The 17364-nt window shown below is 34.9% G+C and overlaps 1 protein-coding gene across 2 annotated transcripts in view; it reads left to right on the top strand.

Annotated features, from left to right (window-relative positions):
* LOC149800114 (inactive tyrosine-protein kinase RYK-like) overlaps nt 1–17364 on the top strand; it is a 221241-nt gene that overhangs the window by 47042 nt on the left and 156835 nt on the right. The window lies entirely within an intron of this gene.

The raw sequence follows: 17364 nt of genomic DNA, 5'->3' as shown, positions 1-17364 counted from the left end.
CATTTAACAATATTAGCACAGTTATGGTTATATGGTGCTGATTAAAATATAAAGCTTCAAAAATGTTAATATAAAAATTGCAGAAAAAACTTTAGGAAGATAAATCATTGTATAGTTGTTAATCTCAGCATTGTGAACGATACCCACTGAATTTTTGTAAAGACATCTTGAAATGTATCTAAATTTACTGAATTTGTTTCATGCATGAATTATATCAATACCATTTTATCAACATACAGAGCAGTGCCATACATTCATACATGCTGAGGAAGAGTGGTCTGTGTACATGTAATCTGCCATGTTGGTCTTGACATTAGGAAGTCGCCTTTTTAAACAAGGACTGAGCAGTTATGGGAGCCATTGTATGCCACAGGAAAAAAGCAAACATCATCCACATCATCCAGTTTTAATTATTTTAAATTTTAACTTAATGTCCATTTATGATGTGATTGAGCAGGTGATGTCTTTTTGCCTGTGGCCTGTGATGGCTCCAATAATCTCTCAGTGCTATGCAGTCCTATCAATAAGACGCTCTTCTATAACTCTTAGAACCACCATGGCTGAATACATGTACATAGACCACTCTTTTCCAGAAAGTGTCAATTAAATGGTGTTGCTCTGTATGTTAATGCAAATAGTGTTGAAATCATTAGTGCACAAAATGTGTTAGGTAACTTTTATCGACATTTCAAGAGATTCACTTGAAAGTTCACTGAACTACAGACATGGATATCATTTGCAATACTGAGTTAAATGAACTATAAACAGTAACAGAAGTACTGCAAGATTAAAGATAAAAGGTAAAGATGTTAAAATTATATAGAATGTAAATCAAATACAAGATAAAAGAATACTAAAATCCTTAAAATATGAGGTCAGAATTTGTTATATCAACCACGTTCTTTCTGAAAGATTTTTTTCCTGGTGCTAAATTGATATTATTAAAAAAGAAACAGAGTTTAATACAGTCAAACCTATGGATTAAGGATTCTAAAGACAGCAGAAAAGTGTCCTTTCTGGAAAGGCAACTTTACATAGTGTGAAATATTTAATAAAAATTTAAGAGGGTGGGGGTATTCTTAAATCCTATTTCGTAGTGTGACATTGATTTAAAAAAAAATAGATGATTGCTTAGAAACGTCCTTACAATTTTCTCTAAACAAATGAATAAATGCTTCATTTTTAGATTGTTCTACTTTTTGTGGCAAAATCTTATTAGGAAAAGTAAAATAGGTGAATAAAAGCTCCCATTTAATAAAGTTTTCTGTTGTGTACTACACATTATTTCAAGTATAACTACATAGACCCTGATTTGTGACAGTAATGTGCACATTATACATAGTTGATACAGAGTGATAGTGGTTGGATACATGATTGCACAAGCAATAATCTACCAACCTACTGAGTGGTACCCTGGATGAAACCTGACAGTTGAGATTAGGGACTGGCACCTATTGCTAAACACAGCAAGGCCTGTCAGCATGTTTAGACAATTTATTTACAAATATCAGAGAGATGGAAAAATGTATTTAATTCACTCCATGTATTGATTGAATTAGTCTTTATCAGAGCTGACCCAGTGCTGTTGTTTTATTGGACTGGTTTTAGCAGTTCCTCTGCCTATCAGAAATTGTTTTCTGATTAGGGACCGGCTTGAACATATTAAAGGATGTGCCTGGGTGTCCATGATTGATGGAACGCCATAAATCATGTATCAGTTTTTTTTTTAACCTTAACAGTCTTACACATTATTGTTAAATCTTTCTGTTGAATTGTTGATTTTTTAAAACAGGTTGGTCTGGTTAATTTAATCTTAGCACTGACAACAACTAGAGGGCCCCCGAGTGGCAGAGTGGTCTAAAGTGCTCTTTGTTACAGATCACTGCCATTTCACCTCTGTCTGCGCCGGTTCAAGTCTCAGATTCAGCTAATGTGGGTATGTGAGAAAGCTTGCCAGTAGCTTCTCATGGGTCGGTGGTTCTTTCTGGAGTTTTCCCGGGTTATTCCTCCACCATTAATACTGGCCACCATCTATAGTCTATCGTGTGCTGAAAAATGGCGTTAAACCCCACAAAAACAAAAACAACAACAACAACAACCAACAACTGGAATAAAGTTTTGATGCATGTGCCAGGTTCATTGCAAGATATTATGATTCATGCACAAGTCAGTACAGCTCCACAAAAGAGCTATTTGTGAAAGGGGCATAAACACTTTAGGGCTTGTACCATGCTATTTGTGAAAGGGGCATAAACACTTTAGGGCTTGTACCATGCTATTTGTGAAAGGGGCATAAACACTTTAGGGCTTGTACCATGTTATTTGTGAAAGGGGCATAAACACTTTAGGGCTTGTACCATGCTATTTGTGAAAGGGGCATAAACACTTTGGGGCTTGTACCATGCTATTTGTGAAAGGGGCATAAACACTTTAGGGCTTGTACCATGTTATTTGTGAAAGGGGCATAAACACTTTAGGGCTTGTACCATGCTATTTGTGAAAGGGGCATAAACACTTTGGGGCTTGTACCATGCTATTTGTGAAAGGGGCATAAACACTTTGGGGCTTGTACCATGCTATTTGTGAAAGGGGCATAAACACTTTAGGGCTTGTACCATGTTATTTGTGAAAGGGGCATAAACACTTTAGGGCTTGTACCATGTTATTTGTGAAAGGGGCATAAACACTTTAGGGCTTGTACCATGCTATTTGTGAAAGGGGCATAAACACTTTGGGGCTTGTACCATGCTATTTGTGAAAGGGGCATAAACACTTTAGGGCTTGTACCATGTTATTTGTGAAAGGGGCATAAACACTTTAGGGCTTGTACCATGCTATTTGTGAAAGGGGCATAAACACTTTGGGGCTTGTACCATGCTATTTGTGAAAGGGGCATAAACACTTTAGGGCTTGTACCATGTTATTTGTGAAAGGGGCATAAACACTTTAGGGCTTGTACCATGCTATTTGTGAAAGGGGCATAAACACTTTAGGGCTTGTACCATGCTATTTGTGAAAGGGGCATAAACACTTTGGGGCTTGTACCATGTTATTTGTGAAAGGGGCATAAACACTTTAGAGCTTGTACCATGCTATTTGTGAAAGGGGCATAAACACTTTAGGGCTTGTACCATGTTATTTGTGAAAGGGGCATAAACACTTTAGGGCTTGTACCATGCTATTTGTGAAAGGGGCATAAACACTTTAGGGCTTGTACCATGCTATTTGTGAAAGGGGCATAAACACTTTAGGGCTTGTACCATGCTATTTGTGAAAGGGGCATAAACACTTTGGGGCTTGTACCATGCTATTTGTGAAAGGGGCATAAACACTTTGGGGCTTGTACCATGTATTCTATTATGTGCTTTTTTTTTAAAGATGTCAGGACCTATTGTTTGTTGTCTCCATTATTAAGATGGTTCATTTGATGTGCAAAATGAATCACTCATAGTCTTTTTATGCATACACATCATGATTTTGGTTGAAAATTCAGTCACAATATGTAATTAATTTCTCTGAGCATGTTAATAAAATGCCTTTAGTATTATTTTTATAACATTATATTTAATACTGCAAGAAAAGGTCCAAAACTTAATAACTCAGTGAAGGACAGAGGCCATGGTTTCACCTCGACAGAATGATGGGTCTGTTCAAAGTACCTGTATGCAAACTCCCCATATGGGGCAAGTGATTCTCAAAACGAGACCTACTGTTGGAGAGTGTGATACTTTTTCTGAGCACCAAATTAGTACACATCTTTACAAAGTATCTTTCCATTTTGAAAATTGCACATGTTTTGTCACTTGTAATAACTGCATGATAAAGATCTTAACATAATACCCAACAACAGAAGTTATTAATGTCAAGGTCATATTTAAAGATAAAAATAAGAACAGATTTTGCATAAAAATCAACTTATGGACTCTCCTTCATTTCAGGAATCTGTAACATGTACTAAAAACATAGCTACTAAAAATGTACACAACATCTTTTAAGTTGGAAATTACATGTACAATATATTTATTTTTTTATTTTTTATTATTTTTAAATGGAAGAATTTGTTAGTATTTTTTAATTTTTTATTATTTCCTATTCAATGAAATAATGTTTTGACTTCAATAAAGAATCATCGATTATTATTTTATGGTTAATCCTGTCATGAGAACCATTTTTGAAAAGTGAGAAAAGTGGTCTCTGAAAAAAGATTATCACTTATGGTTTAATTTAAAAAGTGAAGTAGGTTTACAGACTCTTGAAAAACTGGCTGTTTATTGCATAATTTTGGTAACTATTTAGAGATATACCTTGTATACTTACAAGTCAAGTCCAACTGCATACAACATAGACCCAAATCTGCCATTGCATAATGCACTGGCAGATAAGTTACTATCTTGTTTGTTCTAATAATTACAGACTGCATAGACCTAGATCTGCCATCATATTATGTGACAGCAGATCTACTATTGTGTGTTTGCATTTGGACCTGTGAGTGAGTATGCATTGTATAGTTTAACCAATAGCACATTGTGTTTTAATACTCAGAAGAGTTTCCAGAAGTTTCCATCAATCAATGTCAATAAAAAAGTGATAACTAACTCTTTCCAACATAATTAGTTTAGTAGTCTGTCTGATAGTGTCAAATTAGACCATTTCCATTTTGTCCCTTAAAAAACCAATTGCCTATCTGGTAACAAAGTTATATATATCTACCAAACAGACTGGTTTAATTCTTTTTGCCAGGAATTGTGTACAAGCTTATTTTATGATCTCTGCAATAATGACAGTCTCTCTCATCTGAGTGTCTTTTCTCTTTGGGAAATGTGCTTGAATAAAGTCCTTACAAGATATACTTTATGTGTCAGTCTTTTACATGATACTTTTGAGAATTTTGTTCTCATTGTTTCATTTAACATACTGCTGATGGATTTTACATCTTGTCCAAATTGTACATGCAAAAAAAAGTCTTGACTTCACAAAGATATGTGGGAAATAAAACTTACTATTTCATGTCAAACCTCAGTATGATTCTCCAAGTAATTTTACCATCCCCCCCCATAAAGAAACAAACTCACTTTAAAACAGAATGCTGTTGATACTTTCACATTCAACTTGAGCAAAATCTTATTGCATTTTGTCTTAAAAATGTTATGTATAATCTTTATGAACACTTCTGTATATAGCTTTAAGTTCATCCTTAGTTTAAATTTCTGACTGTACTTATTAAATAAACTTTTTGTCTAAGAGATGCAAGATCGAAGACAATAGTGGCTCAAAGTATTTGAGAAGATGTGAGGTGCTACTATATGTACTGACTTATAAGACAAATATAACTTCAAACTGCTGGTGCATAATGCACTGGTAGATCTGAATCTGTGCAGTTTTTGTTAGGAGTAATCAGTAGAACAAACAACATAGACTCTAATCTGTAGGCACATTATGCTAAGGCAGATCAGGATCTTTGTTGTTTGCAGGTAGTCTCAACTTAAAAGAGACTATATACAGTATATAGTACATTTTGTAGCTTCGTAGGAAGTAAAGAACTAAAGAAAATAATGCACAGCATCCATTTTGTTGTCATCATGTGAGGCATTGTTAACAAGGAATATATTATTCAACGACCGCTCCGGTGGCCTAGTGGTTAGAGTGTCTGCCTCAGAAGTGGGAGGTTGTGGGTTCGAACCCAGGCTGAATCATAAGAAAGACTTACAAAAATGGTACTAACAACTGCCTCGCTTGGCACTTAGCATTGAGGTTAGTGTTAGGACTGGTTGGCCTGGTGTCAGGATAATGTGACTGGGTGGGACACCATGTTATGTGTCTGTGGCATGATGCCCCAGTGCCAGACATGACTATAAACTGCCACACTGCAGACATCATAGCAATATGACTGAAAAATTGTTATAAGCTATGTTAAAAATCCTGAACACACACACACACACACACACACACACACACACACACACACACACACATTATTCAACAATGGGATAAATTTAGTTTGCACTAGCCTCCATCTCACTTTTCACAAAATTGTTGAAGTGGCTATAAATAATCAGATAAAATTGCCACTGGGAGGATGCATATTTATTTGCCTGTCTTGAGTCAGGCTCATTTTGTTATCATGTGTTTTTGTCCCTGCATCTGATAAAAGTTGCTTCTCCTGCCCATAACTTTGTAACAGTGAAAGATATTTTTATTAATTATTGACCAGTATATATTATTATTCTCAGCTATGTTGTATCCCAGCCTGAAGGCCATATGTGTAGACATTGTATCATAGCCACACTCCCTGCCACAAGGTGAAGGCCACAGCAGGAACAATATGTTAAAGACTTGTTGCATTGTTTGGAGTGTACTGTTTGATTCACTGCTTATATTTTATTGAAAATTTAAGCAATTATTTATTATGACTAAACAATGTGTCGTATACCTTAGACCACACACTTGCCCCATAGATCAAGGTGACAGCATTGAGCTATTTTGTTGTAGGAACATAACTTTGTAACCAGTAAGGAGTAATGTAGAGACGGTGGCTAGTCACTTTTTAACTTCTAGATATTTTGATCAAACTTTACCTTGGTCAAGTTCATCTTATCAAGTAATAGTCATGTCCTTAGGTCAAAGGTCAAAGTCATTTGTGGCAATGAGATGGGCAAATTGTATGTAATTTATTGAGGTCTTGGTTTGTTTAATAGCATGGTCCTAAATAGAACAGATGTACAGCTAGACTGGTTTTCAAATATCTACTATAAAAATTTAGGTCTTTACCCATGATAATATTTGGTTCATAGTCAACTTTTGCTTTCCACTAGTTTATTATTTGCCATTACTGAAATATAATCCAGCAACACTCAGCTAAAAAATAGGGCTTGAAACCAGTACACAGGGAAAACAATTTTTTGATATAACATAAGTAATAAATAAAGACATATTGTAATTCATTATTCCTCTAAACAGATTGTTTTAAACAAAACTGCATGCATTTGAATATTTCAGCACAATATTTTGTAAATACCCAATAATGCAGACTACTGCAACAACAACCCACATCTCCATGGGTCTTTCTCCAAAACCCATCAAAAACAGGGAGTCATGATCTATGTAGGAAGTCAGCTCCTTCACACATTGACTGATATACATCTTAATTACAGAGTGAAGTTGTCAGGGCCTAAGTGTTAAGGATTAAATTTGATAAATAAAACTTCAAACTTGAGCACTGTAATGATTATCCCAGCACTCCAAATAATGGCAGCTTGATTGATCAGTTTGTGGACTCTAGTGGTATGTTAGGGCCAACTGGTAACTGTTTGTGTTGCAGAGATTTAAACACAATTGGTAGGGTCTGCAGTCTGTTTATCAACAGAAGAATTTTGTATAAAACTACCACACTTATGGTTAATTTATCTTGTTCCATTGATTTATCTTCTTCCAAATTTGTGTCACAGTGGAATTGACAATACTGATAGTGAGTGACAGGTAACAGAGTACTTTAGGATATGCATGCACACAACAAAAGGAGTTGATGGCTCACTGTGAATATTGAAGACATACTGTCTCTTTGCATCTTCCAAATGGGACACTTGTCAGGTGTGGCCCATTGGCAGCCAAAATCACTATATTCTCTTGGGAAAAACTTTGAAGTTCTTCTCAATAAATATACAAATTATGAAATTTTACCTTGATTATTATTGTCGACTGAAAACTTGCACAGCTAAAAAATAATCATTGTATGGTCAGTCCATCATCATTATCTTGCTTTATTCATCAACTGAAAACTTTTGTACCTTATTAAAAAAATAAAAACAAAACAGAAAATCGCCTGATATTGCTGCCCAATGTAGTCGTAAATAAAATAGTATATTGTCTCTGATTTTTAGCTAACCTGACCATTAAGGCCATGCATTGTTTTTTTTTATCAAATCCAGTAGAGTGTTTGTTAATACATTATCTGTCAAGATTATGTGAAGGGTGGCTCCCCTAACAATAGTGATGGTTCCATAGTAACCAGATGGAAAACATTTTTCATCTTCTAGAATATCTGAGTCAATTCTAATAAAACTTTGTAGGAATGTTTCCTAGGCTATGCTTTATAAAAATTGTGTTTGGGGTGGCTCTCCTAGCTGTAGTGTGGCTTCTATAGCAATCATATGGACACAAAACAAACTTGTTTTCAACTTTTGTTCTAGAACTGCTTTGCCAGTTTTGATGAAAGCTAAGGAGAGGATTTGTCAGGAAATGTTCTATCAAATTTGTGTCCAGCATAGCTTCCCTGGCAATAGTGTTGCTTCATTAGCAAGCAGATGGGAATTTTTTTGTTCAACTTCTTCCTGAGAACAGCTTAACCAATTTTGATAATACTTGGTATGGTTCTGGTTCTTTCAGTTTGGTTGTACTATGATAATTGTTCTGGCGCTGGCACCGTTAACTTGTCTTTGTTAAGAAGAGTTGTGAACTTGAACATTTCTTGATCATATTCTATAGAATAGAGTTTAATTTGTTCATTTAGGACAGTGATTCTCAAACTGTGATTTGCAGGTGTGCCGTGGGAGTTTTGACAAATATTTAAAATTGATAGCATTTTGAAACCTTGAACATATTGAAAAATTAAATGGTAAATCAATGTTGCAAAAGTTAAAAAAGTAACATATAAAAACGCAATCTCTGTCAGTCCATTATTCACTGGTTCCTTTTGTAACGCGAGACTTGTGCGAGATCTCGGGAGAACTCGATCGCTCTAATTATGAAATGCGTGCTTGTCTGTCGACTTTGGAGCCTCGCTTCAGTCTGATTTGCTCTTGAAAGCAGGCACATCCTTCACATTAAATTTAAAATTAAATATACATGTAAAAATAAATAAGTTCTTCACCACAAAAATTGTTAAATCTTTCCAGGTGTGCCATGAAATTTTTTAGATCTTTCTTGGTGCGCAGCAAGATAAAAAAGTTTGAGAAACACTGACTTAAGATGACATTGAGAGCAAAATGTATGTTGAGGTTACTGGTTTGGCCATTTCTAAGGAATATAATAAATTATTTGTTCTGAGTGTATCAGAGTCTAAAATTTACCTTTTTCTCAACAGTTAATGTAACTTTTGACAGTTGTGTTTGTGACACTCCTTTTGATTTAAAAGTGTGTGTGCCATTGTTTAGCCAATTAATATTTATACAGTTTATTATTTTTGGATATAGTCAGTGGATCTCAAAACTCCTGATAGATGCACACAGGTGTTGCAACTTCTCCATTTACTTTTAAAGAGATTATAGGTATCATTTTTAGATGATTTTGGGTCATGTTATTCCCAAAGCAACAACCATGATGGAGGTTTTGGCCAAATTTTTAGCATTTTGCCATTTTGTTTAAAAGTTTAATGTTTGAAAATATACTTACATGAAATAAAATAGTTTTTATAAATCATGGTTTATTTTTAAAAAGATACTCTGTTTAGCTTAACAGTGTTATGAAAGCTTCATTTGTGATAAATATGGCATAAGAGTCCATGCATTTAGACCTTTTATTTATCACCAGTTTCTTGCAAGATAAATTATCATGTGGACAGGACAACACAGGAGCAAATGCATCCAAACATCACTGTCATGCTTCTCTGTTGCTACAAGGTATAGATAGAGATAAAGCAAATGTATTACTTTGGTGCAGCTTGTCATCACTTCAAGTATCACTACACTAATTGAGTCAATCAACTACTATTTCGTCCTATTGTAGATCTGAAGAAAATATATTTTTTTCTCTTATTTTGCCTTGAAGTTTTCTGACCAGTGAAGTACATTACTTGCATTCAATAAAAAGCAGCAGCCTGAGAAAAAAGTACAAAAAATAAAAATTGTATGCAGTTGACCACTTTGCTTTTACACAACATGACTTATCAATCAAGTGTGATTCAGCTGATTGTTGAAAATAACCGACATTAAAAATTACTTAATTTCATTCTGATTAAGTTATTTCCAGATAATGCAGCATAATTTATGCTGATTTTTAGATAAGCTGTGTCCAAGTTAGTGCCTAACTGGGTTCAGGGAACATTTTGTACAAGCACATGTCTCTTAGGGACAAGTGAGTTGCAACAGATATTTGTCTTTGTCATCACTAGATTCAACACAGTATACTTATCTACAACACTACTTATAATCTTCTTAAAAATACCAGAACAACTTGATGCTAAAATAGGTCCAAACCATGAAGATAAGGGACAAACTTGAAAAATTGCAGTTTCACACAAAGCCCTTAATTTCTTAATGGTTTTTGCTTTTAGAGTGACACTTTTCTTTAACTCATTAACCCCTGGAGATTTTTGTCATTTTTGCCTGAAAATCAAGTAGGAAACACATTTTGAAAGCTATTTCTGAATAGATCCGAAAACACCAAATCCCCGGTGATCTTTCAATAACATACTGCCTAGTTGTGTTAGAAACATCGTTTTTCATTGGCTGTTTGACTTGTGCATAAGCAGAAGGGTAAAAGTTGGATCTTTTCATTTTTTTGTGCTAAATGAAGGCATTATTTTTGTATGGAGACCACTCTTTATTCCAAATGCCCATGTTATCATACTTTTTGCAAAGGCTCATCTGTCTGTTTGCAGCTCATACTGGTTTGCCTTAGATCTGAGACCAAAAAGTCTAAAATCCTGACACAAGATCGGATTTCAACCACGGGCGAATTTTCTGTAGAAAAAAGTCGAGTCCAAAAAATGTGGTGTTTAATCTGTATTTTGTAGTGCAACTAGATATTCCAGATTATTTGGTATCATAGTAGAGCTACATCTGTCTACCTTTCTATAATGCCAACCACGTTAGTGTATCATGCATTACCATGACACTACAGAGCTCGGCAGTAGGCTACTACCTCCTGCCTCGTTAAGTTGTCGCTAGGGGTTAATGTGTTAAGTGTAATTTTAATGTCAAGAAGTTTTGTTTAATGGGCTGTCACACATATAAGTGTTTCAAGCATCTGCCTCAGATGCGGGAGGTCCCGGGTTCAAACATTGGCTAAGTCATACCAAAGACTAATAAAAATGGTGCTTGCAGCTGCTTCACTTGGCATGCAGTACAGTATAATAATGTGACTGGGACATGATGTCACATGTCTGTAGCATGATGCTCCAGTGCTAGACATCATTATAAACTGCAACACTGCAGACATTGTAGCAATATAACTGGAATTTTTTTAAAGCTACATTAAAAATCCGAAGCTCACACATCTTTATGAGACACATGTAGGAAGTTAAGGGAAAGAAAATATGAAACTTTGCAATTTTTGTTGTGTCAAACAGTTATGTTTGCCCCAGATCACCATATTTTCAAGACTTCACTTTTATTAATTATACATCATGATATCAAACTGAAAGTAGAAAAATATATTTCTATAGATTGAGGTCCGTCATTTGGATATGGATGGGATGCAGGAGAGGTGGAGAAAATTTCTCGCTGTTCCTCTGGCTTAAAATTTATACAAATGCTACAAAGATATTTAAACTGTAGGACATATATATTATTTCATAATAAATGATTTTGGTGCCATGTAATGAGATCAAAAAGGAATTTATAAAGGTAGATTTCTTACAGTAAATTAATGACCCCAGTGTTTGGTGGTAACACTATCAGGGTTCATACAGAAGCTTGAAAAATTTGAAAGTACTTGAATGGTAAAATTTAGTGCTTGGAGATTAACATTTCCTAAAAAGCATTTGAAAGTCTGTAAACTTGTAGAAATAGGAAAGGTCATATGCTGCTTGCATCATTTTCTGAAACAGAATTGTTGATTATTTGCAATGATTGAAACAGAAACAGCCCATATTCTGAACTTAATATGTTTTAGAGTGCACTCGAGGTAAGATTGTTTTGCTTTTGTGGGGTTTAAGACCATTTTGCAGCACTCAAAAGGCACATGGTGGCTGGTATATTTGGTGGAGGAAGAACCTGGAACCAACAACTTACGGAAAGCTACTGGCAGGCTTTCTCATATATTCAGGTTGGTCAAGACTTTACTGATGTGGATAGTAGTTAGATGTGTGAGTGATCTGTAAAGTGCCTGAGATCACTTGGTCACCAAGGACTCCACAGCCAATGTAAACAGGTAGATAGTTCATCCAGAAATGTTTGTTTTAGAGGGATATATTAAAAAGAAGGGACTGTCTTATGATATGTCATTGTTAAGGTCCTTGAAAATTATTACACACATCTTGGAAATCCCTTAAAATGTCCTTGGATTTTATGCCTTCAAAGCAGTGTGTAAGCAAGAAATGGCACCCAAATGGCTTTTTTTTTTAATAATCTCCTTGATTTTAAGGCTTGTGGATGTAGGAAGATTAACCATTGCTGCAGCTACTGATTCTACTTAAGTTTTATTTAGTCTGCTGGCATGGGATGTTTATCCAAGATATTGAGGCTGCCATGCACCCCAGTCTGGCTACAACAGCTGGTACCAGGGCATGCACCAGATGGGACATACCTTCCTTTACAGCCACAAATCATCTGTTTTATCTACTTGGTATTCCTTAAACAGGTCCCCATATTGCAGATTTGTTTACTAGTATGTAAATGTTTGGACTTGGTGGAGTAATTTTTTGTGTAATTTGTCTGGGAAAGATTTATAAATGTTTTCCTGATCTCTCCTGTATCAGAAGATTTATTATTTGATGCTAATGATAATAACCCAAAATTTTCATAGGTAAAAGTTCTACCTTGTGAAAATTTTGAACTTAATTAAGATTCAGTTAGGGAGAACAAAATTTGTTAACATTATGATCTAATTTCATTTAATTGAAGGATAAAGAAAGCCCCAGATAGTAAGTAATCATTTTATCTGCATCTGCACAATAGGAAATGATTGCAAAAGAAAAAAGCTGGTGCCTGAAATGGATAATAATGTTGGCTGATCTGTGGCTGAATGGTTCCTTGTTGCCAAGGCACACATACTTGAGCCCATTTGAAGCCCCCTAGAAATATCTTTGAACCAAATTTTGTCTCTGGCATTTTAATAAATATTTGCCAGACTTGAGGAAAAAAACCTGCCTATTAATATAATTATGTAACAGTTTTCATTCAAAATGTTACCTGGTACCATATTGTTTCAGAGAACTTTTTAAGTATATGGTAAAATTTATTGAAAATCCATTGAATGATAGTGTGGTTACAACATATATTACACTGGGTGTAGGGGAAGCTTTGTCATCTCTCAAGTTATGTTATGTTAAAATGTTTAAAACGCATTGCTTCACCTAGTTTAAATGGTCAGATTGGAAGGATCCATTAAATCCAGATATAAAATAAAATGCACATCCCTTTAATTAGCAGTATCCTTTCCCAGGAGGTCATTCTTACCATTTTATGGGGTTGACTTATTATATTAACATCTATATATTTTGAAAGGATTTATGGCAATTTTATACACAGATGCATATATATGTGTGTGTGTGTTTCAGATACATAGCATGCACAGAGTGTATTGACTCAGTATTTCACTCATGCTGGCAGAGGGTACTAGCTAGGCAGATAAATCAGCCCTTCATCCGTGGTGATATTGGTTTTCAGGTGAGGGGCTGATGTCACATATTCATTAAAAGCTGCATATTTCTGCATTCAGATTTGGCTGCACACATCGATGTATATTTGATACACTTACCGGTATTTCTAGTGGCTGTGCAGCTACCGTCGACTGAAGGGTTCTTTTGGTGACATGTAGATTATATTTCCTGAGCAAATCATATGTTTGGTGACTTGTAAATCGCCATGGAATAGCACAACTATCTGTCCTGTGGCCATTTTGAATATTGCACATGATATGGCTGTTAGCCAGTTACTGGTATGTGTCTAAAGTAAATGCGGGTCTGTTTCGGAGTGATTTGCATGCAGCAAAATTGCATATTTTAATGCACATGTGACATCAGACTCACAACATCGTCCATCAGTATCAACACAGATTTGTGGGGTTGATTTATCAGACTAGGTACTAGCTAGTGTAGTTGGTGAACTATGCCTGTGAAGTTTCCTGTGTACAATTGTACTTTTATCACCAGGTGTATCTTTTATTCAACTCCACATCATGAGTAGAACCTACCTGCCAACTTGTGTATTACATCACTATTCCTTAAGGCCCCCTCCCCCCAGTGGTAACATAATGGGTATTAAATTGATTAAATCCAGTGTTGCACATTGAGCATGGGATCATGGATTTCCCTGCATTTTTTTGTCCCATGTGCATCCATCTATGCATGCTTGTTTGTCAGAAAAATTAATAAACTTTTCATTAACAGATGTCTGTGCATGCATGTGCTAGTAATGGCCAAAGTCACAAATGGTGTTAAAGTTTGTATGATAGCACTGAAAATATATTTTAAAGCATTTAGTATGACAATGAAAATATTTAAGGCTTTTGTTAGTCAGCTGAGTTGCAAATATGACATGTTTGACCACCATTAGTGTAAAATATTTTGAGATTAATGTCCTGCTATGGCGAGAAAGATTAAATTCATTTTGAGGTTGAAATAATGACCAGATTTATACAGACCTGCCTTGACATCGGAAAGAGTAATCAAAGTTTCAGGAATATCACACACACTTGTCAGCTCATATCAACACTCTTCTGCAAATTGATATGTAATTAATATACTTACTGTGCTGTTTTTGTCCTGGTGGGATTAAAATCTGACACTAGCAAATGGACACATTTTCATGTTCTGTTGACATACATTTGAATTTGTTGAAATTTGACAGTAGTCGAGGTATGCAGAAGTATGTTCAAGTACCTTCATGTGGGGAATATGATTCTTGAATGAAACAAAACATTGCTTACAGCTCTAATAGGCATAATATATTTTTATTCATTTCATTAAAGAAAAATATTTCAGCTTAACCCGATTTTGGCATTTCCGGCTTTCATCGCTTTCCAGCCAACTGAAATGTAGGCCATTGCAACTTGAAAACAGGTTCATTTCTTTTGTGAGAATTTGAATTTATTAGAGATAAGACATCAGAGTAAGTAAAATCTGACTAAAACATTATGACTTTACTTCGTAGAAAAGCATCATTATTTCAGTTTTATGAGAGATTTCTGAAAATTTGACTTTCGTTATGATGTTAGTTAACATCAAAACATGCTACACAGTGCCGTTAGTTAGGCAGTAAGACCCTGACACACACAACATAAATATCAGCATTGAGGTCTTACATGTAGGATTACTGTCGTCATTTGAAATGGAAAAAGAATGTCCAAGAATTATGTCAAGTTGAGAGATAGCAACAAGCCATTGAGCTGCATATGGTTTGGAACTAGAGTTTGTGCAACTGTACTAATGGTAAATAAAGTCTGTGCGTACTTTACAAACTGTTCAGTTGAGGATAATGTCTATCTTTGCTGCATGTTTCGAATACCGAACTTTTAGTTACGTTTTCCAGCTTTACAATTATAGTTTATGATATTATTTTACATCTTAATGAAACCTGGTCAAACTTATGTAAAAAAAAATAAACTAACTTACTGAGATGGACTCATTAGGGTTGGCAGGTCTGTAAATACACAAATTTGTCACTTAATTACCAGTTTATTTGTTTGAGAAGAAATATAATTCAGAAAACATTGGCATTATTATAATAATTGCTGGTTGGTAATGAATCTAAAGTTGGATGAGAGCAAGCTCTAGAACTAAAAATACCATGGTGCAGTTCATTTTTGGCTGACCAGGTATTCAAATATGTTAAGGTTTTTATGATAAAGATTTTATTGCAGAAATGTATGTGTGAAAGAAAAAAAAAAATGATAATACAATGGTGGCCAAAAAGTTATGGTGGCAAAACTGAAGCGAATGAGATTATCTCACAATTTTAGCATTTTTAATACATTATATACTACTATTTTCCATTGTCCCTTAAAATGTTGTGTCTCTCAGATTTGGAGAGTGGTGACAGTGTTCCATGCCCTTTGGGATCCTATATGTAACACTGAAGTCAGCTATCCAATAGCACAGGACATTTTACTGTGTTATTGGGTGTACTGCAGTGAATACTTAACAAGACCCGAGTGGAAAATGATCAGTACATTTAACATTTCACAATGGTTGCCACAAAAATGAAATTTTTCTATGGCAGAATGGCACAACTGCAAGCTCATGGGTCATTTTTGAAGCCTGCATTATTACAAAATGTCTGTTCTATAATTATAGTATGTATGTATGTATATATGTGTGTGTGTGTGGCTGTGTGTGTGTGTGTGCACTCGTATGTATGTATGTATGTGTGTATGTACCACAAACTTTACAGTTTTGGTCCATGTTGCTCATAGTGTTGAAGATGTTGGACTACCCTGCTCTAGGGAATAGGTGTCTTTATCTCAAAGGTTTACCAAGTCAAGTATTGACCATTGCAGAAGGATGCAGAATTATCCAAGTCTTGCTACAAATGGCTATCTTGTGCATTCAATTTAGCTAATTTATAAAATCGAGAAAAGGTGGTTGTTTGATCTCAAATTAGTTTGAACCCAAAAAGATGCTATCACTAGCTCTTAATTTGTCTCCAAAGCAGTACAACTACAAGCATCAAGTAATGACAGATCATTCACAGAACTTCTAATTTCAAATGGAGCTCTCCCTTTTATCAATAAACAATTCAGGGTTTTAAGATTTCCGTCGCCAGCTGGAGAAATTGAAATTGTTGAAAATGAAAATAGAAGAATATAGGCTTGAATGCTTCCAGCTTATAGTTGGTATAGGAATTCACATTTGTTGTTGAAATCCTCTTTCTGTCTTCCTTCAGATTGATATGTTTTGAAAGCTATTGTAATACGATCAGACATGTTAAGTGTCAATAATAATGACATAACTTCTTTTGAATTGGCTAGAAAATTTATGCAAGATTGAAAAATAGATATTTGTTGGCAGATATTTCAGTTTGAAAAAAATTGACATTACCAGAAAGTTTAATACTTTGATAGTCAATATATGATAGTTGTCGTCGTTAAAATGTTCATAATAAACATTAATGTCTTCATTTTTTCACCATGACATGCAAGCAAAATATATTTTGTAACAACTTTTATGACATTTTTGTTTATACCAGAGGTGGGCAAACTTTCCAGTGCAAGTGCCGCATACACAAATTTACACCATGTTGCGGGCCGCATAATTCATTAAGTAAAACAATTAATGTTTGAAATAGCAAAAACAAAAGTTTTTTCTGAATAACATCTAATTAATAATTTTCAGTTGTTAATATTTAATATGTTGTTAATATTTGAAAACTTAAACTTCAAAAGAAGCACATTTATGTGATAAACAGAGTAACATAAACAGAGTCGGTGCAAATGATGACTTGTTCCTAGGCCGCATGAAAACCCTTTGCGGGCCGCATGAAAGCCCTT

This window comes from Sinohyriopsis cumingii, chromosome 5 (genome assembly GCF_028554795.1).
Source record: "Sinohyriopsis cumingii isolate HCF-2022 chromosome 5, ASM2855479v2, whole genome shotgun sequence".
Lineage (NCBI taxonomy): Eukaryota > Metazoa > Mollusca > Bivalvia > Unionida > Unionidae > Sinohyriopsis > Sinohyriopsis cumingii.
This window is presented reverse-complemented; position numbering and strand designations above follow the sequence as displayed.